Genomic DNA, 26,206 nt, shown 5'->3' on the forward strand with positions numbered 1-26,206 from the left:
TAGATATCAGTGCGCCCACACGAGGTCCCAGATTTCCATACCACCTTCTGCCACTTCCAGCCCGGTCCCAGGACAGGGCAGTCCTGCCAGCCCTCTGCCACGCTGCCCGGGGAGCTACTGCGGAGGGGATGAGCAGCTCCCCAAAACCCCCCAAAACACCTACTCCCGCCCACCCAAAGCTACTGCGAGGGATGCAGGCAGCGCCCGAAGCCACACCGCCTGCCCGCAGGCCCGCCCCGAGCACCCCCAGCCACGCCCCCACCTCGTAACCCCGCCCCAAACACCCAAAGTCACGCCCCCCACCCCAAGGACCCGTACTCCCGCTCCACGCAGGTGGCGCTGAAGCCCTGCCCCCTTTCCCCACACCACGCCCCCAAGCTCCGCCAGGCGCGCGGCCAGCGCGGCTCCTCCTCCCCACCAGTCCCCACAAAATACTGCCCCTCCGCCACGCCAACCCCCGCCAACTGCCCGCACCCACATGGATTCCCCCAGCCGCCCCTCCCCCGCCCCCGGTCACGCGTGAACTTCACCTCCCCCTCACTAACTACCCTCTCCCCCCCCAATCCACCCCCAAACTGCCCCTTTCCCCTCACAAACACCACCCCCCCCACCCAACTGCCCCTTCCCTCACACACATGGACTCTTAAACAGCCCCCTCGCCCCTCGGACACCCCCAAACTGTCCCTCCCTCACACGAACACCCTCCACAAACTGCCCCCGACCCACAAAAACACCCCGCCCAGGGGCCTGCATCCTGCCCCAGGCCCACTCCCCGGCCCCCTAATGCACACAGCTCCCCCGACCCCACTGCCCAGCCCCTCTAGGGCACACAGCCCTCACGCCCCCCCAGCCCCACTCCCCAGATGCTCACAGCCCCTCCCCTGCCTGGAGCCCCCCAGTACCGCTCCCCGGGGCCTGCAGGACCGCCCCCCGCCCCACTGAAATACCCTCCGCAGCCAATCACTTCGTGGGGCGGGGAGCGAGAGAGCGGCTCTGCGGTGTGAAGCTCCCTGCCGAGTTCAACCACAACCGTCAGTTCCCCCTGCACCGATTTCCGTGAATGCAGTTTCTGAGGCTTTAAACTGACGTCGAAGTGAGGCCCAGCAGCGGCCCCCCGGCCAACCTCCCCCCGAGTTTTACTACATGACGTCATACGGTCTGGAACATCCCCTGGGTCAGGTGGGCTCAGCTCTCCCAGCGGTGCCCCCCTCCCAAACCCCCGCGCACCCCCGGGCTGCTCGCCGGCAGGGCGGGGCGAGGAGCAGAACAGCCCCCGGCGCTGCGCAGGCGCTGCTCAGCAGGAACTGACGGAGCCCTGCGTCATCAACGCCCTTTGCAGCACAAACCCAAAACGCAGGAGGAGGGAGAGTGGGGCGGGAGTGGGGTGCAGGGGAAAGCCTCGCGGGGGAGAGGGGGCAGGCGTGGGGAGCGGCATGCTCGGGGGTGACCTACGCCGGGGGCTCCACCCGGGACAATGCACACAGATAACTCACCTGGGACAAACCGCAACCGATGATCCGCTCCGGGTAACTGACCCTCACGGGATAATCCACACCGGATAACCCCCAGCGATGCCCCTCAAACCGCTGGTGTCTCACCCCAAATTGGGAGGTTTTTTGCCTTTCCATAGTATGAAAATTGGGGTTTTTTTCTTTTCCAAAATATTCAACTTGGAGGTTTTTCGGCGCTTTTCCGCAACATAAAAATTGGTGATTTTTTGCTTTTAGTTTTGTGCATGAAAATGAGGACTTTTTTTTTTGCTTTCCGGCTGCACAAGGGAGCTTTCCGGCTGCACAAGGGAGCAAATCCAGGTGGATTTGGCTTTCCCGGGAGCTCCAAGTTGGGTATTTTTCCCCCAAAATCGTGATTTGTTTTTTGTTCCCCCACCCCCGGACCACCCTTGCAGACCCTGATTCAGGGGTTTGGGGGTATTTTTATGCCACAGTGTCAGGTCCCGCTCTGGGTGTGCACAGCCCGCAGGGGAAAGTCCCCATTGGGGGAACTGGCCCCAAATGAGGATGGGAAAAGGCGGTAAAGGCGAAGGGGAAAGGGGCAGCTTTTGAAAGCGCTTTATATCTTCAATGAGAGGTATTGGGGGGGGGGGGGGGGGGGGCAGCAGGTGGTGTCAATTCTTTACATCCTGTCTATAAACAGGGTTTCTTTGCATGTTAAAAACCTTATCTATCATAGACATTTACACTTACGTATCTATTTACACATACATATACATGTATTTAGGGAACACATTTATGTCTCACTTCCCCCCCCCCCCCGTTTCCCACTTACTACATGCAATACCTATTCAGACTATATATCTGTTTAGACTTATGTATTTTGACACTTAAATATCTTTATAGACTTCTCTATTTACACTTACATTTATTTACACCTGTGTCTTTATAGACTTAGATATCCGTTTACACTTGTATCTATTTAGACTTAGATATCTATTTACATTTATATATAACTTCTTATATCACATATAATATCTATTTAGACTTACTATGTAACAGGTAGTAAGTGTAGATAGCTCTATCCGTTCAGACTTTTTTCTATTTTAAATTCCTTCATATACAAAATATATCATCCTTTTTGCATTTGAAAGTCCTTTGTTTTTTAATTTATATGTACGCGAGTTATTTTTGTATTTTAAAACCCTATATACGTCTACTTAGAATTTTTTTATACGCTAAAATCCTTTATATAACATAGTAGATATAGGTTCTTATTTTGAAATTCTTTTATGTATATAAATGAATATTATTTTTCAATATACATAAAAATCAGAGATTTTTCTTCTCTATTTCAATATTTACAGTTTTAAAATTTTTTTTAAACGCCCCCACCCCCCCCCCCATTAATTTTCAGGCATTTTTGGCTGTGACCCCCTTTCGGGGGGGGGACACCCCCCCATAACCTCTCCATTCCCCACTCACCTGCTCCTCCATGGCATCATCACCCCCCCGGTGATGTTGGGGTGCCCCAAATGACATCATCATCCCCCCAGGCCCCTCAACCCCCCCTTTTTATTCAGCCCCAAAAAAGGCACAAAATGAGGGGAACGGCCCCAACCGGCAGCTCGTTACTTTAATAATGCCATTTACGGATGTACGCACGCACCCCCGCCAAAAAGGGGGGCTCTGCTAGAAAGATAAAGGAGGGGCGGCCCCCCAAACGGTTGCAGCTCCCCCCCAGCCCCCGTCCCGCAGGCTGGCAGCTGGCCCCTTACCCTCAGCACGCCTAACGACCGGCAGGCAAACCTGGGCCGGGGGTCTCTCTTGAGCACCACGGGACGCTTACAGCGAGGCATCTGAAAAACAAAAATCCCAACTGGCATTTCAGCATATTAAAAAAATAGCACCGAAGGCAGCAGAGGAATTCGGTCAGGATAAGGGAGAGGGTAGCAGTCGAGCTAAAGGAGGGTGCCAGGCAAACGGGTCAGCTCGAAATACAACGCGGCCTTTAAAAGCTCGAGCGATTCGAACGCTTAAAATCAGCGTGAAGACTAATTGACGCGATTTTGAACACGTTCTCAGCAGAGAAGTAAACGCTCTCGCTGGTGCTGGAAAACGTCTCGTCCCTTCCTTACCGCACCGCTGCCGGGAGATAACCCCGTGAGGCTGCAGGACAAGGGCGCGCCGTAATCAGCATCTACGCTCATGGATCCACCGCCGCAGCTCCAGCCCTTGCGCTGCTGCTGCTGCTGCTGCTGCGCATGTTGCTTGCTTGGTCAATAAAGCTGAAAGTGAAGTGTAAAACTTGGAAGAGTAAAATGAAAAAGAAAGAACAAATCTCAGCAATTCATTTTATGCTAAAAAGGTGCGTGTACGTTTACATACGTACAAGAAGACGACTTATACTATAAAAATATTTGATTTTCCTTTTGCGTTAATTGAAATCGCAGAGCTGTGAATTCATACCGTTAAATTATCTACCTCCAAAATACACAGCTATCGTTTGACCAGGGGTTTTGCGTGTGTGACATGACTAGGAGGGACGCCTGGCCAGCTGCGCCGAGACCGATGCTACCGAACTGCCGGGGAAACGCGCCGTTGAAAGCGAGACAGAAATAAAGTACTTCAGAGCACTCTGTCAAAAGATCGGGAAAAAAACCCGTAACGTTCAGTTGCCTCTCTTTTTAAACGTTTAGAACAACTACCTAACTGCTTAAGTACACCTAATAAATTATACGCTACAGCTATTTGGCAGTTGCAGTTTAAACAATGCAAGTCAGTTTGGAAATTATACAATTTTAACTTTCTTTTTTAAATTTCATTTACGATAGAAAAATCAGTGAGATACGAGATCTCCCACATGGTTTTACATTTTTGGGGGCGGGGGGGAGGGGGGGGGCAGGCGGTGGGGAATATCAAATCCCCGGTGCTGCAATACATAAGGCTACCAAAAAGGATTGGCAGGTTTGCTACTGCTGTTGGCTGTACCCAAGCATGCGGAGGAACGCGTTTTGACGGCATCTCGACTGTTACACCGGAGAACCAAAGACCAGCGATACATCGACTACTGGAAGGCGTGCTGCGCTTGGGTCTTTGCAAGGAAATCGACTTCCTACTTTTTTTTTTTCCAGAGAGAGTGAAAAGTCTCGTTGCGGATGACTTCTACCGCCAAGTACATCACCTCTGAAGATCCATTCTGATGGGAAGTTCATAAAAGGCAACTCCTTTGAATGAGAAAGATTTCCATTCTGGAAAATCTCTTTCCAACTGAAGTCAAAATTACACACTGTAGGTTAAGGAAAAAGGACATCATAGAAGCAGTAAAACACATCAGGACTCTCTGTCGCTAGTTACGAGGCTGCCAACGCTCCTTGGGAAAGCCTGGAAAACGCACCGAAGCGACGCCGATTTGTCCCGTTTTGTCCACGTCTCTTCTTTGACCTTGACTGCTTTTAGCACCGATGCTAGTATCTCAGTAAGGTTTTCGAGTACTACTGTAAGGTATTTTAAACACTTACTGACTGAAAAAGCATAAAGCTTTTATCGTGAAAACCAAGTCTGTTTCTCCCGAACATCCAAACTCTTACAAACGGTTCCTTTCCTCTTCTAGTCCAACATTATTTTCACAGTACCCTTTAATAGTAAGCCCACAGAAACCGAAGACTGTGCTGTCAGGAAGAGAAAATAGACGGAGGGAAGCAAGCTTTGCATAGGCGTACCACGCTCCAGAACAGACCTTCTTTATTTTTAGTATTTGTGTTAAAATATTTCACGTTAAAAAATTATATAGAAGGAGAGTTGCCGCTTTCTTAATGTTAACTGTAAAGTCCATATCACAGGCGTACCTTGTACTTGCAGACCACTACGGATCCTTTCCGTCTGTCTCGTACTTTCACAGCAGAAGAAAGGGCGACCGCGGCGAAATGGTGGCCGTTGACATTCTGCTGGGGGGGGGGGGGGGGGAACACCAAACAAACCCCCGCCCCCCCCCCCCCCCCCCAAAAAAAAAAAAAAACATTTAGCACAAAGCTTCCTTTTCTGTGAAGACTACAACTGAGTGGAGGAGAAAGTATTTTGCATCATCTTTGGTACAGCTGTTGATACAGCCCACTAGAGCTTTTGCATGTTTTAGACAACCGTGCCTTTTTTTTTGGCTCATTGGCAGCTTTAGTTTCGCTAGAACGCGCTTTCCTAGAGACACGCAGGTGACAGACGCAGATACCTACATGCATTTTCTCAAGCCTAAGTATAGCCGCGATTTCCTCACCCTATACGTCCCAAGTTGAGTGTTTTTGTTAAAGAGTACAGCAACCCATCTGTCCTCGTGAACTCGCTGCAAAAGAGGAATCCTTTTTTCCAGGCCGTTTCTCCAAACGGTCAAGATCTTTTAAAACTGCAGTTGTTTTAAAACTAGCCATTTGGAACACATTGCCAAACAATGTTTGGCAGTAAGACTTTGATGTGTTTGACACACACAAATTTGGGGTAACTCGCTACTTGCTTCCTGTTGTTGTGGTGGTTGTTCTTCCTTCAGAAATTCTACTTGTAGCCAAGTTATTCGCTACTGGTTCAAGCATTTACCTTCCAGGTATTACCAGCACATTTACACAGGCGAGGAACTAAATTGCTCTTCTAAAACTACCCGAGTGAAAATTACAGCCATGAAAGAGGAGTGACAGAGAAGGAAAGGAGAGGTCAGGCAGCAAGAGAGCTCTGCAGGCTGCCACCAGTCAACATCGCACTCTTAAAAAAAAAAAAAAAAAAAAGACAAGACAAACACAAAAAAAACCCACAAAAATCAACAACAAAACAAAACCTTGACGTTGTACCTGTTTTTTCTTTTGGAGCTCGTCCCTGTCTCAGCAGATTGTCTTGTCAGAGCATGAAGTGCAGATGATCTGTATCCCGACGACACCTGCACGCGATGAGCACGTGTTCAGAAATAGTCCAGATCTGTAAGACTGGTGTCATTTTTGTGGTTTTAAGAATCATAACTCATTTTATTGACCGATGCATTTGTGAGGAAACTAAGTAACTTTTCAACGTAGCCTCTCCTTGGGGAGAAAAGTGCGTTAGGGAGTGAAAAAAAATTTATGATTCAGAGCTCGCAACCATGACGGAGCAGCAGGGAAATTAATGAAAGTGAAGACCAACAGCAGCAACATTAAGCGACATTTGGCTTTAATTCTGATCACGTACTTAAGCGACTCTCCAAGTCTATACCTCGAGCCTATGAATGCCTAGCCCTTTTTTGGAAGGACAAACTTTTTCCCTTAAAAGTCCTAGATTGAAGACTCCACTGAACAGAATGTGGATTGAGCCACAGGACAACATGCCATCAACACTCTAATGAAAAAAAAATCAAGTAAAAATCAAGTTTAAACATCAGTTTCCATCGTGTTTCATTCATTACATTTCTAGCGGTACCTAGGTGCTCAAAAATTAACTATCCTGACACCACATGTTACTAAAAATTGAGTTATGCATAGAAAAATAAAAGGCTATTTCCAACCTGCCCGTAAAATCAGTATGAACAAACAGAAGAGAAACAGTCGACCCTAAAGAAGGTAACAGGCAGCTCTTAATTTATCGTAGATGAAAGTCCATCCTTTTACCTGAAAGGAAAACATTCGTAACTACCCAGGGACCGATTCAGGAACGAGGCACGCTCTGTTAACGGCAACTGTTCATCAGCTTTTCTGCACCGGCAGCAAATTTGCCTTTTCCCTGGGTTTGACATGGAGTAGCTGCAGCGTCCTTGAACTCGCCAATGTTTCTCCCCGCTCCCCCGGCCCCACACGTGCCATTACCTGAGCAGCAAGCGGCATCAACCACGCAGGATTTTCTTCACGTGACGCAGAAGGTGACGCTGGGAAAAGAGGAGGCACAAAACAAACCTGTTTGTCACACCCAGCCAACGGTGAAAACACAGGGAAGGATTCTGCCGTGCGGGGCCGGGCTGTGCACCCCGGGAGCTCCCGCCGGCCGGTTTCTCTCCCCTTTGCCGGGTACCGGGGAGACACCGCCGCCGCCTCGTGCTGCCGCCTGCCCCCCGGGAGAGCCGGGGAACCCCCACCTCACTTCAGCCCTCGGGAAGGGGACCGGGAGAGACCCTCCACGCAGAGAGAGGCACGCGGCCTGGATTTATTCCCCGAGGGAAGAGGCCGGGCTCCCCGCTGGCAGAAGGACAACTCGCCACCCTGCCGCTCGGAGCGCCTTGCTGGGGACAGCCCTGCCTGCGCCTGGCTGCTCTTCAGCCGTGCTGGGAGTGCAGTCCGGCCGACGGATGCTCCGGCAAATAGACACTGCAGCGAATCGCAGCTCCTGCTCGTTACAGCTGCAGGTAATTTTGCCTCCGGCTAAGACATGCCCCAGACAGCGGACACCCTGTCTCGTTCCAGCTCCTGCTTCCTACGGTTCTGGCTAACTGAAGCTCCCGCTCTGCACTGAAGCTCCTGTTGATTTCAGCTCCTTCTCCTTACAAGCTCCAGCTATTTGCAACAGCCTGGGCTTTTGACAAGGTCGTAAATCAATCGCTGTCAAAACTTGACTATTAGGATTAAATATCATAGGTGTACATTGTATAAATATTAATTAGTTTGTACGATTAGTTAGTTAATAACTATTCTAAGCAGTCGACAAGGAAGAGCTGGACTCGAAGAGGGCGTGCGGGGTCTGAAAAGCAGAGACCACCTCTTCCCCCCGGAGACCACCGCAAACGTTGAGTTTGGCCTGGTGCATGCCGGCCTCCCGCACTTCGGGGTCCAGCAGGACCAGACCCCCACCTCCGGGGGGGGGCGGTCCACACACCTGCCCAGCCCCTGCTTTCCCCTGCAGCCCCAATGCCCTCCCACCCCCCCCCCCCCGCACAAACGGCCAAACCGGCTTCTGCTTTGGGCCCCCAAACCAGCTCACTTAGCGCCCACTTCTAAGCCCAAAAACCCAGCTGCTGCGCCTGTTCTCAAGTCCCAAAGATGCCCCCGGGGAGGACAAGCGCTTGTGTGATGCTTCTGGCAGAAACGGGGCTGAAAGGTCTGATCCCGGTGCCGGGGGAGCAGAGCAGAGCTGGCTGGGACCAGCTTTTGCTCCTGGAACAACCCCAAGTCCCTGCTCCGAGGTCTTCCCCTTGGGGCCCTGGGGTGGACCTGTCCCTCCCCTTCAAACGCTCCAGGAGTTTCGGGGGCAGAAGGCCGTTTCTAAGCCCTCTCTCCAGCAGCTCCTCCCTCGACTCGGCCCGTGAAGCCCCCAGGCTCGCTGGGGCGGGCGGCCTCCATTGCCTACAGGCTGCCCGTCTGCCTGCAGGGAGGGCTGGGGGGTCCCCGGCCCCACGGGGCGACAGCGGGGACTCGCAGGGAGGGTCTGTTTGCACACAGCGCCTCCCCCCCCACCCCGCCGGCCCCACTGCGCGGCCCCCCTAGGGCACACAGACACGCCCCCCCCCCCCCCAGCCCCGCTCCCTAGATGCTCACAGCCCTTCCCCCGCCTGGAGCCCCCCCACCCCCCCTCCCCGAAGCCTGCAGGACCGCCCCCCCCGCCACAGCCCCACTCCTCGGCTCCACACTCACGCTGCCGCCGCCGCCTCGGTGCAGACCCCGCCGCGCGCCCCGTTGAAATACTCTCCGCAGCCAATCAGCGCGCGGCTCCGCCGGACCGCCCGCGCGGGGCACGCCGGGAGTTGTAGTCCCCGTCCCGGGAGTCCGCACGCGCACGGCGCCGCGTCCAACGCGGCTGCCTGTACATCGACACCCGTACAATGGAGGTGATCGTGCACGGACCCTGGTGCAACCCTTGTGCCCCCCATGCTCGCAGCCCCTCCCCGGTGTTTGCAAGCACCTCCCAGCCCCAGCACCCCCGGTGCTCACAGCACCCGACCACACCATTTTCTAGCCCCCTGGGAGCCCCAAGCCCCACTCTCAAGTCCCGCCAGGACCCACAGCCCCACTCCCCAGCCCCACTCCCCAGCCCCCCTAGGACACACAGCCCCCCAAGCCCAATCCCCGGCTCCCCCGGGACGCACAGCCCCCCCCCAGCCCCACTCCCCGGCTCCCCCGGGACGCACAGCCCGCACAGCCCCGCTCCTCGGCCCCCCCGGGATGCATAGCCCCCCCCAGCCCCGCTCCTCGGCCCCCCCGGGGGTCTGCAGCCTCCCCCCAGACCCACTCCCCAGATGCTCACAGCCTCTCCCTGGCCTGGCGCTCCGCCAGTCCCCCTCCCCGGAGCCTGCAGGTCTCCCCTCAGCCCGCCGTGCCCGCGGCCCCTCACACTCACTCACTCACTCACGCCGCCGCCGCCGCCGCCGCGTGGGTGCAGACCCCGCCGCGCGCCCCGTTGAAATAACCTCCGCAGCCAATCAGCGCGCAGCTCCTCCGGGCCGCCCGCGGGGGGCACGCCGGGAGTTGTAGTCCCCGCCCCGGAAGTACGCATGCGCACGGCGCCTTGCGCCGTGCGGGTGGCTGTGCAGGGACCCCCGCGCAACGGGGGGTCGGTGTGTGGAGACCCCCATGCAACGGGGGGGGCAGTGCAGGAGGACCCTTATGCAATTGGTTGGTGTGCAGGGGACCCTCGTGCAATGGCGGGCAGATGCGCGGGGACCCTTGTGCGATGGTGGCGATTGTGCAGGACCCTCGTGTGACAGTGGTGGTTATTTTTCTTGGCAGTACGGGAGCAAAACAGCCGGTGTCTGAAACCAATGGGGTGTTTTGGCTGCTGCTGAGCAGCCTCGAGGCCGCCTCCGGTTCCCACGTGGCTCCCATGGTGTGCGTGGACCCTCCTGCAACGGGTGCAGGTGTGCAAGGAGGGCGATCCGGGGTAGGGGTCCCTCTCTGGAGGCACCCAGCTCGAGCTGGCACCTAAGAACTAATCGAGGAGTAATGAGGAACCTTCTCTCGCACCTGATGTTAACCAGCGGGATCCCAGGGTCAGACCCTGTTACGGTGATCGGACCCTGGGGAGGTGGCAGAGGGTGCCCTGGACAAGTTGGGGGGGTTCCCTGGGGAGGAGGGGAGCCCCCACCCCCCCGACTGTGGGCACTCCCCCAAGGAGCAGAGCATGGTGCAAGACTTTAGGGGGGATGAGGGCCAACAGGACCCCGAGATGGCGGTGCCAGCTCTTCCCAGCGTCTCCCCAGGCACCTGCTGTGCTGAGGTGGGGGGTGTGTGTGTCTCAGGGCTGGGGGTGACCGTGGGGTCCAGGAGGGACCCTGGGAGTGGGGTAGGGGGACATTGGGGGACAGAGGTGTTTCTCGGGAGATTGGGGACACCATGTGGGGGGTTGAGACTGGGAGGGATGACCCTGAGGAGGTGGGGGGCACCGCGGGGAGAAGGGATCCCACCCCCCACACCTGCAGCCACCCCCAGGGGCAGCTGGGACCCCGACCCACTGGGGGACCAGGATGGGAACGATGGGGACTCACTCATGGATACTGCACAGGTAATAAAACAGTTCATGCTGCACCCTGTTGCAGGGTCTCTGGGGTGCCCTGGGCGCCGACTCCCCACCACAGCCAGCCCTTCCTGGGGGTCTCCAGGCTGCCGGGCTCCTCTGGCCCCCAGCCGGCGGGAGCTGTGTCCTCCCAGCCGCTGGCCACGCAATGGCAGCAGCGACCCACGGCCACGCAGAGACAGGGCCGGGGGATGTCTGCGCTCCACCTGGGTCTGCAGGGCTCGGGCAGGGGGGACCCGGCATCCTGCAGCTGCGCTCCCACCCTGGGGACCCCAAACACCCCTGGGGCAGACGGTGTCCCCAGCGTGTCCACCTGACGGGGGGTGGCCTGTGCCCCTGCACACCCGTGTGCGTGGCGGGGGGGACGCGGGATGTGCCGCTGTCCCTGTCGCTGCTGGCAACCGGCATGGGGGGAAGGTGACAGTGAGGGTCCCCGCCAGTGGCCCGGAGCTCGTCACCGCTGGGGGGACGGGGGACAAGCAGGGCCAGCACCAAGGAGCGACGGCAGCACAGCCCACTCTCTGGGGGTCCCCGCCCCCTGTCCCCAGAGGTCCTCTCCGTCCCCGTGTTTTATTGGGGGAACACAGAGCCCAACGACCAGCCGCGGGGACAGGGGACGGGGAGCTGCCCCAGGGATGGGGACAGCACCGGGACACGCCGACACTCTTGGGGGTGCTGGCATGCGGGGGTGGGGGGGGTGGGGTACCCTAACTGTTGCCGCCCGGGATGACGAATGCACCGGCATGGGGACGGCGCAGGGAGGGGCCAGAGCCGGCGCGCGACCGCCGGGCTGCAGGACCACGCTTCGGCTTCGGGGCGGCAGCAGCGAAGGCGGCGGCGGCGCGGCTGCGCACCTGAGCGGTGCCGGCGCTGCAGTACCGCGATTCGGCCACGGGGCGGCAGCAGCAGCGAGCAGCCGCCGGGCGGCGCGGGGGCGCGGGCGGCGCCGGCGCCGCAGTTCCGCGCTTTGCGCGCCCAGCGCCCGCCGGCACCGCGCACGTGGGGCAGCAGCGGCGTTTCCTTACCGGGACGAAGCAACGAACGCGGCGGCATCACCTCGCAGGCACCACGGTACGGCATTGCCGGTACCGGCGGACGGCAGCGCGGAGAAGGGGGGCGCCACCGCGCATGCGCGGCTCAAGGGCTGCAGTACCGAATTTTAGTCGCCTGGTGGCAGCAGCGAGCAAAGCAAAACCGCGCCACTGCGCATGCGCGGGTCAAGAGCTGCAGTACCGAATTCTGGTCGCTCGGTGGCAGCAGCGAGCAAAGAAAAGCGTGTCACCGCGCATGCGCGGCACCGAACCTGCAGTGCCGAATTCTGGTCGCTCGGTGGCAGCAGCGAGCAAAGAAAGGCGCGTCACCGCGCATGCGCCGCCCCCGCCCTGCAGTGCCGAATTCTGGTCGCTCGGTGGCAGCAGCGAGCAAAGCAAAACCGCGCCACTGCGCATGCGCGGGTCAAGAGCTGCAGTACCGAATTCTGGTCGCTCGGTGGCAGCAGCGAGCAAAGAAAAGCGCCCCACCGCGCATGCGCGGGTCCCGACCTGCAGTGCCGAATTCTGGTCGCTCGGTGGCAGCAGCGAGCAAAGAAAAGCGCCCCACCGCGCGTGCGCGGCTCCCGACCTGCAGTGCCGAATTTTGGTCGCTCGGTGACAGCAGCGAGCAAAGAAAGCCGCACCACTGCGCATGCGCGGGTCAAGAGCTGCAGTACCGAATTTTGGTCGCTCGGTGGCAGCAGCGAGCAAAGAAAGCCGCACCACTGCGCATGCGCGGGTCAAGAGCTGCAGTGCCGAATTCTGGTCGCTCGGTGGCAGCAGCGAGCAAATAAAAGCGCACCACTGCGCGTGCACGGCTCTCGAGCTGCAGTGCCGAATTCTGGTCGCTCGGTGGCAGCAGCGAGCAGGAAAAAAAGCGCCCCACCGCGCATGCGCGGCCACCGACCTGATGTACCAAATTCTGGTCGTTCGGTGGCAGCAGCGAGCAAAGAAAGGCGCGTCACCGCGCATGCGCGGCCCCTGCCCTGCAGTGCCGAATTCTGGTCGCTCGGTGGCAGCAGCGAGCAAAGAAAGGCGCGTCACCGCGCATGCGCGGCACCTAACCTGCAGTGCCGAATTCTGGTCGCTCGGTGGCAGCAGCGAGTAAAGAAAAGCGCCCCACCGCGCATGCGCGGCCCTCGGCCTGCAGTACCCGCTTTTGGTCGCTCGGTGGCAGCAGCGAGGGCAGCAACGCGCCCCACCGCGCATGCGCGGCTCAAGAGCTGCAGTACCCAATTCCGGCCGCCGGGTGCCACCGTCGCCTCACCGACCCCTTCCCGATCTCTCCGCCCAGTTTGGACCACCGAAAGACGGTAACTGCTTACTGGGGGTACTGGGCTTAGATTTCCCTGCCCTTTTCCCACTCGCGGCCCGGGCACTAATCTTCATCGCCTCTGTACCAAAAAAAGCACCCGGTGGCCCCAGCATTTCAGTCCTTTCCCTTTGGCCGCTTTACAAGGCCCGTGGTTGTTTCCGTCCGTGCCCCCCAGCCCATTACCTGCGGAGGAGAAGCAGCACGGGGAACCTGTGGAACAGGTTTCTTTCTAACCCGGAGGAAGCCCCAGGGATCGCTGTCTCGGTCTGCAGGTGACATCGGGGTTGTGGGAGTGACAGCAGCGACTCAACAGATGCTGGAGAGAGATTTAAAAAAAATAAGGCCACACGGGTGGCACCCTGAAAGCAGGGGAGGGGCAGCTACGTCCATCAGGAAACCGCGCTTCTGAGCGGACCAGGTGCGAGTGGCTGATCTGCAAACGAGCGATACGCTGGTGGTCCTGGGGCTTTGTTGCGGTGTTTGCACCTTTCCTCACCTCTGTGCTATCAGCACTCCGCTCTCCTCATCCTGCACACGCACAAGGCTTGCCACGCAAGGCTTGTCACTTGGAGGAGAGACACTGCACGACGTCACTTACCACCCTGCCCTCCAGCATGCAAAGTAATTAGAAATGAAGCAGGGAAAGCCAAGAGGCCTGCTGGTGTATTAGGCGTCCTCAGCAGATGACCGTAGAGCCCGGCAGGTTCCATCCTTGCTCTGTACAGGGCGCGTAGCTCTGCACTCCTTGCCGCTCCTGCCAGCAAGCGTCACGGTTGCACTTTGCTGCCTGCAACACGCAGCACCTAGTAGGCTGGAGGGGCTGTTCTGCCAACGTGACAGGGGAGCAGCTCGGTTCCTTTAGCTGCCTAATTTGCCTCCTTGAAACAATCACTTCAACACTTGGTTTCTTTATTTTAGACCTCTCTGCATATCTCCTGGCCCGCGAGCCATTTTCAGCTAGCCACGCAGCTAAGTACGGTGCTGGTAGAAACCCAGCTGCCATCTCGCTCCGATGTCAAAAGGCTTTTGTAACTTGAACCCCCGATTGTTTTGCCATCGAGACTGCAAGGCGAGGAATACGCCTCTACTTGAACAAGCAAGACCCCTGCCAAATAGCTGAGCTGTGCGCAGTGATAGGTGGCTGCCTGTGTCCGACACCTTTTTCTGCTAAAACCAGAGCACGCTTCCCTTGTGAAGAGCCATCGGCAGTACAGAACGTACCTGAGCTCTCCTTGCACCGGCTCCCCAGAGAACGGCGTCCTAGTTCGACTGAAGCGTGCAGCAGCCTGTCGTCATCGCAGCCCCTCGCCCTCGAGCGAGTGGCTGCCTGTAGCAGCGGCAGAACCGCTGCTGCGCCGAGGGGAAAGGAATGGCTTGGCGTCAAGCTCTGCGGGCTGCCTGTGGCCCCTGCGGAGCCGACGACCTCGGCAGCCCATACAAAGGGCGAAGCTAACCACCTGAGAAGGAGGCAGAGGGTGTAGCAGTTTCTGCCACAACCATGCTTCCCAGCCTGCTGCTGGAGCACAAGGCACTTGAAAGCAGCAGGAAAGAACAAGGATGGCCTAGCAAGATGGCAGGAATAACACGGACAGCCTAAAGCATTTAGCCAGGCAGGGCTTGCAACTAACCTTGAGTCAAGGTTTAATCCCAGCCGGCAACTAAGCACCACACAACCACTCACTCGCTCCCCCCTCAGTGGGATGGGGTAGAGAATTGGAAGGGCAAAAGTGAAAAAACTCCACTTGTAAGGAAAAGGGGCGGGGGGGAAACCAACAGAGAGAAAAACCCAAGACAGACAAGCGGTACAAATGAAAACAATTGCTCGCCACCAACCGACCGATGCCCAGCCAGCCGCAGCCCAGCAGCGGCCCCCCTGCCAACCTCCCCCCGAGTTTTATTACATGACATCATACGGTCTGGAATATCCCTTGGGTCAGGTGGGGTCAGCTGTCCCAGCGGTGCCCCCTCCCAAACCCTCGCACACCCCTAGCCTGCTCGCTCGGCAGGAACTAACGCAGCCCTGCGTCATCAACGCCCTTTTCAGCACAAATCCAAAACGCAGGAGGAGGGAGAGTGGGGTGGGAGTGGGGTGCAGGGGAGCGGGAGGGGGGTGCCACAGTTTGAACGGGGGGCAACGGGCAGGTTGGCGGGGTAGGCAGCACTCCAGGGGTCCGGGGCAGAGGGGTTACGGGGAGGCAGTGCGGAACACGGCGGGGGTGGGGAGGAGGGAGAGGAGAGAGGAGGGCAGTGCGGGCACGAGGCAGGAGGGCAGGGGATACGGGGGGCGCGTCACGGGGAAAACCTCGCACGGGGGAAAAACCTTGCATGGGAAAGGGGGGGCGGACACTGGGAGGGGCGTGTGTGGGTAGAGACATGCGTGGGGGGACATGCGTGGGGATGACCTACGCCAGGGGGTCCACCCAGGACCACCCACAGCAGATAACTCACCTGGGATAATCCGCAACAGATAATCCGTTCCCGATAACTGACCCTCACTGGATAACCCACACTGGATAACCACGAGCGATGCCCCTCAAATGGCTGGTGTTTCACCCCAAATCTTCCCCAAATTGGGGGGTTTTTTGCTTTTCTATAATATAAAAATTGGGTTTTTTTCCTTTTCCAAAACATTCCTTTTGGAGGTTTTTCAATGCTTTTTCACAACAAAAGTTGGTGATTTTTGCTTTTGGTTTTATGCGTGAAAATGGGGTTTTTTTTTTTGCTTTCCAGCTGCCCAAATCCAGGTGGATTTGGCTTTCCCAGGAGCTCCAAGTTGGGTATTTTTCCCCCTATATATATATATATATATATATATATTTTTAGTGAATCTATTTATGTTTCACTTATACCCCCCTATTTCCCACTTATTATTATAATACCTGTTCAGACTATGTATCTGTTGACTTATATATTTTGACACTGAATGTCTTTATAGACTTCTCTATTTACACTTACATATATTTACACCTCTATCTTTATAGACTTAGGTATCTATTTAGGCTTAGATATCTATTTACACTTATATATAATCTCTTAGATCACATATAATATCTATTTAGACTCTCTATGTAACACGTAGTAAGTGTAGATAGCGATATCTATTCAGACTTTTTTCTATTTTAAATTCCTTCATACATAAAATATATCATCCTTTTTGCATTTGAAAGTCCTTTATTTTTTAATTTATATGTACGCGAGTTATTTCTGTATTTTAAAACCCTATACACGTCTTTCGAATTTTTGTATACTCTAAAATAATACTCTAATATAATACTCTAATATAATATGGCAGATATAGGTTCTTATTTTGAAATCCTTCTATACATATAAATGAATATTATTTTTCAATATATATAACAATGAGAGATTTTTCTCTATTTCAAGGCCTCACAGATATATTTACAGCTTTTAAAAATTTTTGAACACCCCCCCCCCCCCCCCCCCCCCCCCCCCCCCGTGAATTTTCAGGCATTTTTGGGCTGTGACCCCCTTTCTGGGGGACCCGCCCCATGTCCCCCCCATTCCCCACTCACCTGCTCCTCCACAGCATCATCACCCGCCCGGTGATGTTGGGGTGCCCCAAATGACATCATCACCCTCCCAGGCCCCCCAACCCCCCTTTTTATTCAGCCCCAAAAAAGGCACAAAGTGAGGCACAAAAAGGCACAAAAGGCACAAAAAAAGGCACAAACCGGCCACACATGACAGAAGACACAGATGTTGCCCTGAGGAAGGAGAGACACTTATTTTAGCGGTACAAGGAGGGAATTCACATGGTTCGTCCCCCACCCAACCCCCCCCCAGGCTTCACCTTGAGCTCCTGGCCGAGGTTATGGAGATGTCGCCGCTCCATCTCCAGGCCATGGAGCTGTTCCTCCTGCTGCCCCAGCCGCTGCTCCTGGGCAGCTGCCGGCGCCCACAGCTTGGCCGCCTGTGCTGCCTGCCGCTGCACCGTCTCCTCCGCCAGCTTCAGCTGCGCCTGCCAGGAGGGAAACAGCAGCAGTTGCAGTGGGGGAGGTAAAAAACAGCCCCAGTAGGGGGGGAAACCAGCCCCGGATGTAGCATGGGGCAAAAACTGAACCTGGTGAGGGGGAAAAAATGAGCCCCCGTAATGGCAGGGGGAGAAAAGCAACCCCACCAGGGTGGAAAATCAGCCTTGATGGGGCAGAAAACCAGCCCTGGTTGAAGGGGCAGGGGCAAAAAACAGCCCTGGCAGGGTGGAACACCCCAAAGCCCCGGGGGGGGCTCACGGGGGACCCCAAAAGTCAAGGGGGAATAGCAGCAGTGGGGGGTGAAATTAATGGGCAGAAGAACATAGGGTGTGTCCCCAAAACTGGGAGGTCCCCAAAACCCCAGGGACCCCAAAAACCAAGGGGAAGCGGTTGGGGAAGAGGAGCAAAAACGGGAAGGGAGGAATAAAATCAACGTGGGGAAGAGATGGGGGGAATCCTTGAAACTTGGAGCAACACCAAAACCCCAGGGGGGTCCTCAAAACCCCAGGGGGGGTCGCTGCCCCCTGAGGGAAACCAGAAAGCCAAAGAGAAGCAGTGGGATGGAGGAGTGGAAACGGGGCAGCGTGGAGCATGAAATCAAGGGGGGAGGAAGTGGTCAGGGTCCCCCAAAACTGGAGGGGGAGGAGGGGGCGGCAAAACCCCAGGGGTGTCCCCCAAAAACCTGGAGGGCATCACTGACCCATGGCGGGACCCCCAAAATTCAAGGGAAAGCAGCAGGAGGCAGGAGCAGGAATGGGGCAGTAGGGGGTAAAATCAAGGAGGAGGGGAGATGGAGGGGTCGCCAAAACCTTGGGGATCAGGAGGGGATGCCAAAATCCAAGCAGAAGCAGTGGGAAGGACAAGTGGAAATGAGGCGGGGAGAAAGAAATCCATGGGGAATCCCCCAAAATCTGGGGGGGGCTCAACATACCCCAGGGGCCCCCAAAATGCCCCCATCAGGACCCAAACAGTCGGGGGGGGGCGGGGGGGGGCCTTGAAACAGGTAACAGAGATTTAGGGGCCACTGGTGGGAAGGGGGGTCTCCCTGGAAGTGAGGGGACCCCAAAATGGCCCCAGGGTGGCTCAAAATGGCGAGGGGAAAAGCTCCTGGGGAGGCCCTGAAATCGCTCCTGGGGGGCTGTGAAACCCCCCGGGGGGTCCAAGCTTAGAGGGGAGCCCCAAACCTGGCAAGGGGCAGGGCTTAGACCCAGGAGGCGGGCTCTAGACCTGCCTCTAGAGCCAGCCCCCCTCCCCAAGCCAACTCGTGGGGAGGATCTCCGGGTCCTGTTTAGGGTTGAGGGGGTAAAAATCTTAGGCGGGGGAGGGACTGGGGGGTGCGGGGGAGGGACTGGAGGAACGCAGGCATTCAGGGGGGATGAGTGGGGGTGGGGAAGCAGTACCTCTTGTAGTAGATAGATATCAGTGCGCCCACACGAGGTCCCAGATTTCCATACCACCTTCTGCCACTTCCAGCCCGGTCCCAGGACAGGGCAGTCCTGCCAGCCCTCTGCCACGCTGCCCGGGGGAGCTACTGCGGAGGGGATGAGCAGCTCCCCAAAACCCCCCAAAACACCTACTCCCGCCCACCCAAAGCTACTGCGAGGGATGCAGGCAGCGCCCGAAGCCACACCGCCTGCCCGCAGGCCCGCCCCGAGCACCCCCAGCCACGCCCCCACCTCGTAACCCCGCCCCAAACACCCAAAGTCACGCCCCCCCACCCCAAGGACCCGTACTCCCGCTCCACGCAGGTGGCGCTGAAGCCCTGCCCCCTTTCCCCACACCACGCCCCCAAGCTCCGCCAGGCGCGCGGCCAGCGCGGCTCCTCCTCCCCACCAGTCCCCCACAAAATACTGCCCCTCCGCCACGCCAACCCCCGCCAACTGCCCGCACCCACATGGATTCCCCCAGCCGCCCCTCCCCCGCCCCGGTCACGCGTGAACTTCACCTCCCCCTCACTAACTACCCTCTCCCCCCCCAATCCACCCCCAAACTGCCCCTTTCCCCTCACAAACACCACCCCCCCCACCCAACTGCCCCTTCCCTCACACACATGGACTCTTAAACAGCCCCCTCGCCCCTCGGACACCCCCAAACTGTCCCTCCCTCACACGAACACCCTCCACAAACTGCCCCTGACCCACAAAAACACCCCGCCCAGGGGCCTGCATCCTGCCCCAGGCCCACTCCCCGGCCCCCTAATGCACACAGCTCCCCCCGACCCCACTGCCCAGCCCCTCTAGGGCACACAGCCCTCACGCCCCCCCAGCCCCACTCCCCAGATGCTCACAGCCCCTCCCCTGCCTGGAGCCCCCCAGTACCGCTCCCCGGGGCCTGCAGGACCGCCCCCCGCCCCACTGAAATACCCTCCGCAGCCAATCACTTCGTGGGGCGGGCAGCGAGAGAGCGGCTCTGCGGTGTGAAGCTCCCTGCCGAGTTCAACCACAACCGTCAGTTCCCCCTGCACCGATTTCCGTGAATGCAGTTTCTGAGGCTTTAAACTGACGTCGAAGTGAGGCCCAGCAGCGGCCCCCCGGCCAACCTCCCCCCGAGTTTTACTACATGACGTCATACGGTCTGGAACATCCCCTGGGTCAGGTGGGCTCAGCTCTCCCAGCGGTGCCCCCTCCCAAACCCCCGCGCACCCCCGGGCTGCTCGCCGGCAGGGCGGGGCGAGGAGCAGAACAGCCCCCGGCGCTGCGCAGGCGCTGCTCAGCAGGAACTGACGGAGCCCTGCGTCATCAACGCCCTTTGCAGCACAAACCCAAAACGCAGGAGGAGGGAGAGTGGGGCGGGAGTGGGGTGCAGGGGAAAGCCTCGCGGGGGAGAGGGGGGCAGGCGTGGGGAGCGGCATGCTCGGGGGTGACCTACGCCGGGGGCTCCACCCGGGACAATGCACACAGATAACTCACCTGGGACAAACCGCAACCGATGATCCGCTCCGGGTAACTGACCCTCACGGGATAATCCACACCGGATAACCCCCAGCGATGCCCCTCAAACCGCTGGTGTCTCACCCCAAATTGGGAGGTTTTTTGCCTTTCCATAGTATGAAAATTGGGGTTTTTTTCTTTTCCAAAATATTCAACTTGGAGGTTTTTCGGCGCTTTTCCGCAACATAAAAATTGGTGATTTTTTGCTTTTAGTTTTGTGCATGAAAATGAGGACTTTTTTTTTTGCTTTCCGGCTGCACAAGGGAGCTTTCCGGCTGCACAAGGGAGCAAATCCAGGTGGATTTGGCTTTCCCGGGAGCTCCAAGTTGGGTATTTTTCCCCCAAAATTGTGATTTGTTTTTTGTTCCCCCACCCCCGGACCCACCCTTGCAGACCCTGATTCAGGGGTTTGGGGGTATTTTTATGCCACAGTGTCAGGTCCCGCTCTGGGCGTGCACAGCCCCGCAGGGGAAAGTCCCCATTGGGGGAACTGGCCCCAAATGAGGATGGGAAAAGGCGGTAAAGGCGAAGGGGAAAGGGGCAGCTTTTGAAAGCGCTTTTATATCTTCAATGAGAGGTATTGGGGGGGGGGGGGGGGGGGCAGCAGGTGGTGTCAATTCTTTACATCCTGTCTATAAACAGGGTTTCTTTGCATGTTAAAAACCTTATCTATCATAGACATTTACACTTACGTATCTATTTACACATACATATACATGTATTTAGGGAACACATTTATGTCTCACTTCCCCCCCCCCCCCCCCGTTTCCCACTTACTACATGCAATACCTATTCAGACTATATATCTGTTTAGACTTATGTATTTTGACACTTAAATATCTTTATAGACTTCTCTATTTACACTTACATATATTTACACCTGTGTCTTTATAGACTTAGATATCCGTTTACACTTGTATCTATTTAGACTTAGATATCTATTTACATTTATATATAACTTCTTATATCACATATAATATCTATTTAGACTTACTATGTAACAGGTAGTAAGTGTAGATAGCTCTATCCGTTCAGACTTTTTTCTATTTTAAATTCCTTCATATACAAAATATATCATCCTTTTTGCATTTTAAAGTCCTTTGTTTTTTAATTTATATGTACGCGAGTTATTTTTGTATTTTAAAACCCTATATACGTCTACTTAGAATTTTTTTATACGCTAAAATCCTTTATATAACATAGTAGATATAGGTTCTTATTTTGAAATTCTTTTATGTATATAAATGAATATTATTTTTCAATATACATAAAAATCAGAGATTTTTCTCTATTTCAACGCCTCACACACATATTTACAGTTTTAAATTTTTTTTTTAAACGCCCCCACCCCCCCCCATTAATTTTCAGGCATTTTTGGGCTGTGACCCCCTTTCGGGGGGGGGGGGGGGGACACGACACCCCCCCATAACCCCTCCATTCCCCACTCACCTGCTCCTCCACGGCATCATCACCCCCCCGGTGATGTTGGGGTGCCCCAAATGACATCATCACCCCCCCAGGCCCCCCAACCCCCCCTTTTTATTCAGCCCCAAAAAAGGCACAAAATGAGGGGAACGGCCCCAACCGGCAGCTCGTTACTTTAATAATGCCATTTACGGATGTACGCACGCACCCCCGCCAAAAAGGGGGGCTCTGCTAGATAGATAAAGGAGGGGTGGCCCCCCAAACGGTTGCAGCCCCCCCCAGCCCCTGTCCCGCAGGCTGCCAGACGGCCCCTTACCCTCAGCACGCCTAACGACCGGCAGGCAAACCTGGGCCGGGGGTCTCTCTTGAGCACCACGGGACGCTTACAGCGAGGCATCTGAAAAACAAAAATCCCAACTGGCATTTCAGCATATTAAAAAAACAGCACCGAAGGCAGCAGAGGAATTCGGTCAGGATAAGGGAGAGGGTAGCAGTCGAGCTAAAGGAGGGTGCCAGGCAAACGGGTCAGCTCGAAATACAACGCGGCCTTTAAAAGCTCGAGCGATTCGAACGCTTAAAATCAGCGTGAAGACTAATTGACGCGATTTTGAACACGTTCTTAGCAGAGAAGTAAACGCTCTCGCTGGTGCTGGAAAACGTCTCGTCCCTTCCTTACCGCACCGCTGCCGGGAGATAACCCCGTGAGGCTGCAGGACAAGGGCGCGCCGTAATCAGCATCTACGCTCATGGATCCACCGCCGCAGCTCCAGCCCTTGCGCTGCTGCTGCTGCTGCTGCTGCGCATGTTGCTTGCTTGGTCAATAAAGCTGAAAGTGAAGTGTAAAACTTGGAAGAGTAAAATGAAAAAGAAAGAACAAATCTCAGCAATTCATTTTATGCTAAAAAGGTGCGTGTACGTTTACATACGTACAAGACGACGACTTATACTATAAAAATATTTGATTTTCCTTTTGCGTTAATTGAAATCGCAGAGCTGTGAATTCATACCGTTAAATTATCTACCTCCAAAATACACAGCTATCGTTTGACCAGGGGTTTTGCGTGTGTGACATGACTAGGAGGGACGCCTGGCCAGCTGCGCCGAGACCGATGCTACCGAACTGCCGGGGAAACGCGCCATTGAAAGCGAGACAGAAATAAAGTACTTCAGAGCACTCTGTCAAAAGATCGGGAAAAAAACCCGTAACGTTCAGTTGCCTCTCTTTTTAAACGTTTAGAGCAACTACCCAACTGCTTAAGTACACCTAATAAATTATACGCTACAGCTGTTTGGCAGTTGCAGTTTAAACAATGCAAGTCAGTTTGGAAATTATACAATTTTAACTTTCTTTTTTAAATTTCATTTACGATAGAAAAATCAGTGAGATACGAGATCTCCCACATGGTTTTACATTTTTGGGGGCGGGGGGGAGGGGGGGGGCAGGCGGTGGGGAATATCAAATCCCCGGTGCTGCAATACATAAGGCTACCAAAAAGGATTGGCAGATTTGCTACTGCTGTTGGCTGTACCCAAGCATGCGGAGGAACGCGTTTTTACGGCATCTCGACTGTTACACCGGAGAACCAAAGACCAGCGATACATCGACTACTGGAAGGCGTGCTGCGCTTGGGTCTTTGCAAGGAAATCGACTTCCTACTTTTTTTTTTCCAGAGAGAGTGAAAAGTCTCGTTGCGGATGACTTCTACTGCCAAGTACATCACCTCTGAAGATCCATTCTGATGGGAAGTTCATAAAAGGCAACTCCTTTGAATGAGAAAGATTTCCATTCTGGAAAATCTCTTTCCAACTGAAGTCAAAATTACACACTGTAGGTCAAGGAAAAAGGACATCATAGAAGCAGTAAAACACATCAGGACTCTCTGTCGCTAGTTACGAGGCTGCCAACGCTCCTTGGGAAAGCCTGGAAAACGCACCGAAGCGACGCCGATTTGTCCCGTTTTGTCCACGTCTCTTCTTTGACCTTGACTGCTTTTAGCACCGATGCTAGTATCTCAGTAAGGTTTTCGAGTACTACTGTAAGGTATTTTAAACACTTACTGACTGAAAAAGCATAAAGCTTTTATCGTGAAAACCAAGTCTGTTTCTCCCGAACATCCAAACTCTTACAAACGGTTCCTTTCCTCTTCTAGGCCAACATTATTTTCACAGTACCCTTTAATAGTAAGCCCACAGAAACCGAAGACTGTGCTGTCAGGAAGAGAAAATAGACGGAGGGAAGCAAGCTTTGCATAGGCGTACCACGCTCCAGAACAGACCTTCTTTATTTTTAGTATTTGTGTTAAAATATTTCACGTTAAAAAATTATATAGAAGGAGAGTTGCCGCTTTCTTAATGTTAACTGTAAAGTCCATATCACAGGCGTACCTTGTACTTGCAGACCACTACGGATCCTTTCCGTCTGTCTCGTACTTTCACAGCAGAAGAAAGGGCGACCGCGGCGAAATGGTGGCCGTTGACATTCTGCTGGGGGGGGGGGTGGGGGGGACACCAAACAAACCCCCGCCCGCCCCCCCCCCCCAAAAAAAAAAAAACCATTTAGCACAAAGCTTCCTTTTCTGTGAAGACTACAACTGAGTGGAGGAGAAAGTATTTTGCATCATCTTTGGTACAGCTGTTGATACAGCCCACTAGAGCTTTTGCATGTTTTAGACAACCGTGCCTTTTTTTTTGGCTCATTGGCAGCTTTAGTTTCGCTAGAACTCGCTTTCCTAGAGACACGCAGGTGACAGACGCAGATACCTACATGCATTTTCTCAAGCCTAAGTATAGCCGCGATTTCCTCACCCTATACGTCCCAAGTTGAGTGTTTTTGTTAAAGAGTACAGCAACCCATCTGTCCTCGTGAACTCGCTGCAAAAGAGGAATCCTTTTTTCCAGGCCGTTTCTCCAAACGGTCAAGATCTTTTAAAACTGCAGTTGTTTTAAAACTAGCCATTTGGAACACATTGCCAAACAATGTTTGGCAGTAAGACTTTGATGTGTTTGACACACACAAATTTGGGGTAACTCGCTACTTGCTTCCTGTTGTTGTGGTGGTTGTTCTTCCTTCAGAAATTCTACTTGTAGCCAAGTTATTCGCTGCTGGTTCAAGCATTTACCTTCCAGGTATTACCAGCACATTTACACAGGCGAGGAACTAAATTGCTCTTCTAAAACTACCCGAGTGAAAATTACAGCCATGAAAGAGGAGTGACAGAGAAGGAAAGGAGAGGTCAGGCAGCAAGAGAGCTCTGCAGGCTGCCACCAGTCAACATCGCACTCTTAAAAAAAAAAAAAAAAAAAAGACAAGACAAACACAAAAAAACCCCACAAAAATCAACAACAAAACAAAACCTTGACGTTGTACCTGTTTTTTCTTTTGGAGCTCGTCCCTGTCTCAGCAGATTGTCTTGTCAGAGCATGAAGTGCAGATGATCTGTATCCCGACGACACCTGCACGCGATGAGCACGTGTTCAGAAATAGTCCAGATCTGTAAGACTGGTGTCATTTTTGTGGTTTTAAGAATCATAACTCATTTTATTGACCGATGCATTTGTGAGGAAACTAAGTAACTTTTCAACGTAGCCTCTCCTTGGGGAGAAAAGTGCGTTAGGGAGTGAAAAAAAATTTATGATTCAGAGCTCGCAACCATGACGGAGCAGCAGGGAAATTAATGAAAGTGAAGACCAACAGCAGCAACATTAAGCGACATTTGGCTTTAATTCTGATCACGTACTTAAGCGACTCTCCAAGTCTATACCTCGAGCCTATGAATGCCTAGCCCTTTTTTGGAAGGACAAACTTTTTCCCTTAAAAGTCCTAGATTGAAGACTCCACTGAACAGAATGTGGATTGAGCCACAGGACAACATGCCATCAACACTCTAATGAAAAAAAAATCAAGTAAAAATCAAGTTTAAACATCAGTTTCCATCGTGTTTCATTCATTACATTTCTAGCGGTACCTAGGTGCTCAAAAATTAACTATCCTGACACCACATGTTACTAAAAATTGAGTTATGCATAGAAAAATAAAAGGCTATTTCCAACCTGCCCGTAAAATCAGTATGAACAAACAGAAGAGAAACAGTCGACCCTAAAGAAGGTAACAGGCAGCTCTTAATTTATCGTAGATGAAAGTCCATCCTTTTACCTGAAAGGAAAACATTCGTAACTACCCAGGGACCGATTCAGGAACGAGGCACGCTCTGTTAACGGCAACTGTTCATCAGCTTTTCTGCACCGGCAGCAAATTTGCCTTTTCCCTGGGTTTGACATGGAGTAGCTGCAGCGTCCTTGAACTCGCCAATGTTTCTCCCCGCTCCCCCGGCCCCACACGTGCCATTACCTGAGCAGCAAGCGGCATCAACCACGCAGGATTTTCTTCACGTGACGCAGAAGGTGACGCTGGGAAAAGAGGAGGCACAAAACAAACCTGTTTGTCACACCCAGCCAACGGTGAAAACACAGGGAAGGATTCTGCCGTGCGGGGCCGGGCTGTGCACCCCGGGAGCTCCCGCCGGCCGGTTTCTCTCCCCTTTGCCGGGTACCGGGGAGACACCGCCGCCGCCTCGTGCTGCCGCCTGCCCCCCGGGAGAGCCGGGGAACCCCCACCTCA

The 26,206-nt window shown here is 54.5% G+C and overlaps 1 long non-coding RNA gene across 1 annotated transcript; it reads right to left on the reverse strand.

The window, feature by feature from the left end:
* Nucleotides 1-3,224: 3,224 nt before the first annotated feature.
* On the reverse strand, nucleotides 3,225-5,393 carry LOC142076753 (uncharacterized). Its single transcript, XR_012671312.1, has 2 exons — nucleotides 5,300-5,393; nucleotides 3,225-3,310 (listed from the first exon to the last, which is right to left on the reverse strand). It is a non-coding gene; the product is annotated as an uncharacterized LOC142076753 (long non-coding RNA).
* Between the last annotated feature and the right edge of the window lie 20,813 nt (nucleotides 5,394-26,206).

The sequence above is a fragment of the Calonectris borealis genome, unplaced genomic scaffold (assembly GCF_964195595.1).
Source record: "Calonectris borealis unplaced genomic scaffold, bCalBor7.hap1.2 HAP1_SCAFFOLD_110, whole genome shotgun sequence".
In the NCBI taxonomy this organism is placed as follows: Eukaryota; Metazoa; Chordata; class Aves; order Procellariiformes; family Procellariidae; genus Calonectris; species Calonectris borealis.